The sequence below is a fragment of the Marmota monax genome, unplaced genomic scaffold (assembly GCF_021218885.2).
Source record: "Marmota monax isolate L192 unplaced genomic scaffold, Marmota_monax_Labrador192_F-V1.1 WCK01_AAM20220418_F8-fsc00010, whole genome shotgun sequence".
In the NCBI taxonomy this organism is placed as follows: Eukaryota; Metazoa; Chordata; class Mammalia; order Rodentia; family Sciuridae; genus Marmota; species Marmota monax.
The window spans coordinates 4,836,994-4,844,679 of record NW_026692321.1 but is presented as its reverse complement, the minus strand read 5'-3'; the positions used below and the strand labels follow the sequence as shown (position 1 = coordinate 4,844,679).

Here is a 7,686-nt window from a genome sequence, read left to right as displayed (position 1 = left end):
CCATGAGGATTTGTTTAAACCTAATATTGCATGGAATTCCTACATCAGTTTGGATGGTATTAATAACATTAACAATTTAAAATCTTCATGATATTAAATCTTCTAATTCACAGACAAGAAATGTCTTTTCATGTATTTAGGGTTTTAAATTTTTTTTAATGATGGTTTGTAATTTTCCATGTAAAAGCCTTGGACATTTTTACTGAATGTTTTTTATATTCATTCTCTCTTTTGAGCCTTGAAGGCCCTCTGTGAAATTGGTGTGATGGTCATTATTAACTGCACCTTGTAGATCCAAAAACCTGAGTTCAGAGAGGTGAAGAAACCTCAACTCACACGTGGCAGAGCTGGGAAGGAACTGAACCCTTACTCCAGCCCCCAGCAGAACTGGGCCTGACTTGCTGGGCTGGGGCAGGGCCCTTGTTCTGGCCCTTGCTTATGCAGAGCCTGGGATGTTTCTCTGCCGTTAGGGTAGACCAGCTGACCAGGTTAGTCTCCCCTGTCCCAGAGACATGGGGTGAGGGATTCAGGCTGGGTCCAGAGTGAAATACTCAGGGCCTAGGAAGGGAAGGGGGTCCTTCAGGCAGGAGCAGGCATGGAAGCCTCTTTGATTGAAACCAGACCTCCTCAGTCTGTGGCTGCAGTGAAAATCACCTGAGCACTCCTGAGAAAACACCAGCTTCCAACCAGGCGCGGTGGCACACACCTACAATCCCATGTTCAAAGCCAGCCTCAACAACTTAGTGAGGCCCCCTGTCTCAAAATAAAATATAAAAAGGCCTGGGGATGTGGCTCAGTGGCTAAGTGCTCCTGGGTCCCAACCCTGGTGAAAAGCAGTATCAGCATCCAGGCCCCCACCTCAGACCCTCTGCAAGAGGGTCACGAAGCAGCAATGACTTCTGCTGCCAGGACCGTGTGTGGCAGGCTGCGGTCCACTGGTGAGACACTGATGTCTGCTGGTTTGGCTGGACCTGTCCACTATGCCGCAGCCTGCATCGAGGCCGCAGGGGTTCCGGGGACAGCCCAGACTTTAGATTCAGGCTCCGGGCCGCAGTCTCAGTCTTGGTTCTGTTTCCTGTACTCTGTTGGCCTGAAGGCTTCACACCTCTGAGCCTTTGCCTTTTCACCTGTCAAATGGAGACAATGACACCTGCCCTGGGAGGAGGGGTCTAGTTGTCCTCCCATTGAGCCTGGACTGTGCTGACCAGTGGGGACAGCAGAAGTGACTACACCAACCTGGGCTTAGATTTGGTGAGGGCTGGCAGCTTCCACCTCAGTCTTGAAGCCTGTTCAACCACCAGGTGTGGAGAGGTCCCGAGAGTCCATGGAGAGGAGAAGGGTCTGGCAATGGCCTCTCCCTGCCAAGTGTCCAGTGTGAGTGGAGCTGTCTCGGACCCACCAGACTGGCCTTTCAGCCGCTGAGTGCCAATAAGTGACCCCAGTCAGTGTCACATGGAACAAAAGCAAATTGCTCAGTCAAGCCCTCCCTGAATTCCTGACCCAGGAAATCGTGAGATTTTATAAGATGGGGTCAGTTTTTACCAGCCATGTGTGACTGTGACAGTTCTGACAGCTCAAGTCAATTTCACACAGAAGTCTCTGTTCATCAGAAGCAGGAGAGAAGGGCTGTGACCTTGGTCCTCGCTGGCCAGCCTAGAGCCCACCTCCTGCCTAGGAGGACAGGCCGGGCCATTTGCTTGGCTCCGATCCTGGCTGCCCCAGCCACGGCTGGATCCAGCTCCACCTGGGGAGGGCTGCTCCACATTGTTCTGGGCTCAGGCCCAGCTGCTCAGGGGGAGAAGCTGTCCACCTTGCGCAGGTGTTCATTCTTCCTGCAGAACGGAGCTGGCTGTATGGCAGCGTGCTGGTCCTGGGTGCCCGGGAGCTTCAGGGCAAACAAATGCAACCCCCTCTAGACCTTGTGAGAGGGACCAACACAATCATATAAAATGCAAAAATATGCAGTTGCCAGCTCTGGTGAGTGCAGTAAAGGGGGAGTTCTGTGAGCACTGGGGGCCCCTGACAGCTGCCTTGGACCTGGGGTGGGGCCTGAGCTAGGAAGGAGGAGCAGGAGGTACAGGGTGGAGGGCAGGGTGTGTTCCAGGCAGAGGGAACATCACCCAGAGGTGATGCAGGGACAGAGGAACACGTGACCAGTCCAGCAAGCTCTGAGCAGAGATCAGAGATGGGGAGAGGGTGGAGCTGGGGGAACTGATCTTAAGGACCCTTGGAAGCCACTGAGGAGCCTTAAGGTGGGGAGGGTGGCGAGGGGTGCATTGGCCCCATCAGGTTGTGCTGTGATCACTCTGGGATTGCCAAGGTCAAATCAGAAGACAGATCTGAAGGTGTTCTGGAAAGTACAAAATAGAACACAAATATAAGGTGGGGTATTATGAGACACAGAGTCCATGAAGGGCCCAGGCCACTGCCCCAGGAGCAGCTTCTCTGCTCTGACATGCCCACTCCCCCCTCTGGGCCTAGTCTGTAAATGCAGAGTGTTCCACCCAGCAAGCCCCTCCAGTGGTCCAAGTTTCCCCATCCGTCAATCTGACTCTCACAGCCCAGCTAAGGTGGAGCTGCCCTTCCCCTCTCCAGTGAGAAAGGCAAGATAACAGGGCCAGGGACTTGCCTGCACCAAAGAGGGAGCTGGGCTCAGCCTCTCATGGTGTTTCTGGCTTGGAAGGAGGAATTGGCATCATTTGGGACAACAAACTTGGCCAGACTGCCTGGGTGGAGTCCTGGCTCTGCCACCCCCTCGCTGTATGGCCTTGAGCCAGTTAATTAGCCTCTCTGTGCATATGCCCTCTCTTCTGTACAGTGATGATAATGGTCACCACCTCCAAGGCTGATGCAGGCTAAATTGAGAGTAGTGCCTGGCACCTAGTAGGCCCTATGCATCATTGTCCCCCTGTGGGCCAGGCAAGGCCTCTGGGGCCCCCTGCTCTGTCCTGGTGCAGCTGGCCCAGGTTATTTTTAGCTGGGCGGCTCTGCCAGTCCTGGTTGGGAGTTATTTTGGGTCCTGGCGCAGCTGTGCTGGTTGGGTGGATTCTTGCTGAGGAAGAAGCAGCTTCCCAGGGTGGAAGGGCCTGGGAAAGCCCCTATTAGCAGCTGGTCCCCTCTTCTCCACTCTGGAAACCCGGAAGCCATCCTGGGGCTGCCCAGGTGGGGCAGGACTTCCCCTCCTGGTGGGGAGCCCTCACTCTTCCCACGGGCCTGCACGTCCGGAAACCTGGTTCAGATGTCCAGCTGGGGCCTGGTGAGGCTGTGGAAGTTCTGTCCTCCCTAGGCCAAGGGCTGGGCCGCCACCATTTTTTTAGGTGTGACTCAAATACCACATGGGCCGCCCAGTGCCTGGAAGTCTGGGTTGTGTCCTCAGCCCTCCTGGCTCCGCGGCCTGAGGAGGCTCAGAGTCCTGCCCAGCCCCAGACTCTGGGCTCCTGCTCCCACAGGAACTCAGCCCACCCCTGTGCTTCTCTCCTGGAGAGAAGGCAGCCCTGGGCCGCACAGACTCCCTCCGCGCCCAGCCTTCCCTGTTTCCCAGGTTCCTTCTCTCCCTCCTTCCACCCGGCCCTTCTCTCATCTCAGGGGCTCCTCTCTTCCTGTCATGTAGGATCACGAGTACTGAGTGACCCTGTGTCACCTGCAGAGCACTCCCCACTTCCTGGAGGCCTTGGAGCCTGAGCCTGTCACCCATGCCAGGGGCTGCTTAATGAATTTTCTAGAACAAAGACACTCCCCTTCACCCTGAGGAATTCTGATACCACGAGCTGAGTTTTAAAACATCCTTCGCCTCCTTACGTAAGTTTCCAGTTTAACCTTTGTATATTTATCCTTTTGACTTCTCGTCCTACTTGGGAGACTCTTTGGAGATGACAACGACAAATAGGACAAGGCTGTTCTCTGGGTTCTGGCCACTGTTGGAAGAACGTCCCCCTCTGCCCTCTTTCCCCACACATGTCTACCCTGCAGGTTGGAGGTCCTGCTGTCAGGAATTCGTGACTTCTGCAGGGTCCTCCTTCCCCAAAGCAGAGGTCCCAACTTCCTTAGAAGGTCCCCACGTCTCTAGGGAGAACTCCATCAATGCTCAACCTGGAGGGGCAGGGAGGCCTCACGGGGCCAGTGAGTGACACAGGAGAAGGCCCAGTGTGGCAGCCTGGGCTCTGGGACAGAGGCCACAGCTCAGATTCTAGGGTGTAGAATCCGAAAAGGGTCTTAGAGATGATCTGCTCCAGCCACCGACTGATTTTTTTTTCTTTAATTGTGGTAAAATATGTATGGATAGAATTTGCCAGTTTTTCCTTCTTTTTTTCCTCCTTCCTTCCTTCCTTTCTTTTTGGTACTGAGGATCTACCACTTTACCCACTTTAACCACTTCAAAGGGTGCCATTTAGTGGCGATTGATTTTGGTAGCTGAGAAAATATTGGTTCAAACGAAATCTTAAGCAGAATCCCGATGCAAAACCGGTCACCATGTTGTCAGCCTGGGGAGGGTGGATGTGTCCTGGTGAGGACTCCCAGGTCCTCCTCTGGGGCAGGAGGGCTGGGGCTGCATGGCCCCGTCTTCCCTGCAGCTGGGTCCCGGCTTCTGTGGCCTCTTGGGCTCCCCATCAGGCATGTGGCCCCCTGTCCTATCCCCCAGGCCTGGTCGTGCCCTCTGTTCCCCCACCCCCAAGGCCCTGCTCCCAAGTGCACACTAGGAACCCCAGGCCCCAGGGAGAGGCGCTGTAGTCACTCATTGTGGGTCCCCGGTGATGGCAAGGGGCTCTGACCTGCGCCTGCACCTGTCAGAGAGGAACCTGGTGAGAGGGATGTTCAAAGAACTGAGAGGAGACAGGCTGAGCTGCCAGGGCCCTGGAGCGCCCTCTGCAGAGGCACCTCTGAAGGCTGCCCTGTGGACGGCAAGTCCCAGGCCATCAGAGTAGTCCTCAAGACATGGAGGAGCCTGGTCACCCCAAGGAGAGTCCCTGTGCCTCCATGAGAAGGAGGGAGTGCGGGAACCAAGCAGCCAGAAGGAGCACCCGGCAACGCCAACACGCCCAGGGTCAGGTTGTCGGTGACAGGTCGGGGAGATCACCAGAGGCCTCTGACTGAAGGTGAGTTTCCTGCTGTCCTGAGAGAATACCTCACAGATGGACAACGGCAACTTAGAATCCACCAAAAGAGGGGATCAGAAAGTGAGGCCAAGACGCGTCAGTGCACTGGCTTGAAGAAGCTCATCAGAACGTCTTCATTTGTTCCTCTTTTCAGTCCTGGGGACTGAACCCAGTCCTCATACATGCCACTCTGCCACTGAGCTGTGTCAGCCCTCTTATTGTTCTAAGGTCCCACCAAATCGCCAAGGCTGGCCTTGACTTTGCAATCTTCCTGCTTCGGCCTCCCTAGCAGCTGGGGTTACAGGCGTGGCCCCAGCGCCCGGCTGGCTCCATACTCTTGACTCTAATGCTTCTTAGGAACGTTGAAGGAGAAAGAGAAGAAAAGTTAGACAAAGAAAATGAAATGGACCAGGCGCCCAAGTTCAGAAGGAAAGCCTCAGGGCCAAGCGGGCAGCCTGTCCGGAGCCACAGCCTAAAGGGAGGCTGGGACACCTCAGCGCAGCTCGGAACCCAGCAAATGACACGCCACCAAACTGTAGAAAAGGTGAAGGAAGGAGACGGTCACTTCCACGTGCTGTTATAAGAATGACAGAAAACATGAATGTTCACCTAGAAACACCACCCCCCCCCAAATCCAAACTATCACCCTCAACCAAACCTATAAATTTTATTAGCTCAGTAGAAAATTCATAGATTAATGCAGAGGAGTTCAGTGTTACCCTTATTCTTTTCTTGTTTCTAATTTCTTTTTAATCTTCGTCATTCTGCCTAGGATATTCTTGGCTGCTTAAATGTGTCTGAATTTTAGGCAATCAAAATAAAAACTTTCCCTTGGGAAAAAAATGGATCAAAGTTGGCTGAGTCCATGAGGACTCCTGAAGGGTGCGCGAAACCCTGGGGGTTTTTCCATGGGTCTGGCCTAACCCCTCCTGTTGGGGCTGTGGAAACAGGGACAAAGTGACCTCCTGAGGAGGACAGCAAAATAATGGCAGTACAGCCAGGAGAGCCCGGCTTTCTATGCCTACTGCTTTGAGCTGTCAGTCAGGAAGGAGAAGATTAAGGCTCCTCAGGTCCCACTTGTATTCCAAGAACATTTAATCAGCTTCCTGGTGACTTCCAAGGTGAGTAAGAAGAGCCAGCTGTTTTTACCTGTCTGCAGCCGGCCTGATGTTACCTTGGCAACGGCTGTCAACAGGAGTGTTGCTCCCTCAGGCACATCACATCCTTCACTGCCAAAAGTAGGGGTGGCTGTGTGAGGGCAAAGCAGCAGAGGTCTCCTAGGTCCAGCGTGGGGACTGGCTCCCTCCCACCAAGGACTGCGTATTTACAACCCAAAGCAAATTTGCCCTAAAAACAGGATTTCTGCACTATCCTGGCTGATTTCTGTATAATATTATTTATGCAGAGAATTTTGCCTTTAGACAAGGGCTTGCTTTGTTCATTTGTTTAACGGATCAGCACTGGGTTGAGATCTTAAAACCTAGATGCTACTGACCCAGCAGAAAACCCACCCCAGCTTATTAAATAGCTGAGGAAGCCAAAGCCCCGAGGGGAGACCTGACTTTTCCAAGGTCCATATAGCTTCTTGGCAATGCAGGACTTGAACTTGCCTGGAGTCCTGGTTGCCTGTTAGGGGGTGGCCTTACTGGAGGTTTGGCTTGATGACAGTGACAACTCTAGGAACTGTATCCCAACAGATGGGCACATGCTTGTCCATGGACTTCATTAGCGATGGACATACACATTCTGGGTGATGGACGTTCTGTCTGAGTCATTTTCCTGGCTCCCGACACTCCCTTCAAGGTCTCGGTGGTCACTGAGAGTTGGGCATCTGGTGTCTATTGGCTTGGGCAGGAGACAGAACTAGGTGAAATGGGATGGGTGGACGGGCTCTGTGGAGGTGCCTAGGCATGGAGCAAGTGCATGGCCTTGGGGTCGTGGGTTTCAGTTCCAGTCCAGCACCCTTCTGTTAGCATTCTGTCTGGCAGGTACTGACCGGGCAGCTTCCCAGCTCCCAGTGATTAGTCTCCTGGCCATTACAGGTGGAGGCACCATGTCTGGATTTCCTCTTCAGGTGAAGTTTGCATCCAGGTTCATGGAGCCTAGGACTGGTGCATGGGACCTCAGCAAGGCACTGCCCTGAGAGAACGTCTGGAACCTCTTGTTCCTCGGGTGAACACAGAGCCTCTGTGCCTTCTGCTCTCTGAGTGTGGTTGCTCAGCACTTTGATTCTGTGAGTTGGATCAGAATCTTTCCATGCATTTAAAAAAATTTTTTTTTCACTAAAGATAGTGAGGATTGATGTCTGTTTCTTGCTACTTTAAGAACACTGAAAAACAGGAACATACATAGTTGTATTAGTTTCTTGTTGCTGTTGTAACAAATTATCTCAAATTTATTGGCTTAACACAACATAGACTTAATATCTTACAATTTTGGAGGCTGGAAGTCTGCCACGGTCCCACAATCATGGTGTTGGCAGCACTACCTTCCATCTGGAGGTTCTCGGGGAGACCTACTGGCATTCCTTGGCCCCAGCCCCTTCCTCCATCTTCAAAGCCAGAGTTGCTCTCACACTGTATCTGACGTAATG

The 7,686-nt window shown here is 53.1% G+C and overlaps 1 long non-coding RNA gene across 1 annotated transcript; it reads left to right on the top strand.

The window, feature by feature from the left end:
• The first annotated feature begins 3,616 nt into the window (after nt 1–3,616).
• Nucleotides 3,617–7,380, top strand: LOC131424088 (uncharacterized). The gene is made up of 2 exons (XR_009226572.1): nt 3,617–3,798; nt 7,136–7,380. It is a non-coding gene; the product is annotated as an uncharacterized LOC131424088 (long non-coding RNA).
• The last annotated feature ends 306 nt before the right edge of the window (nt 7,381–7,686 follow it).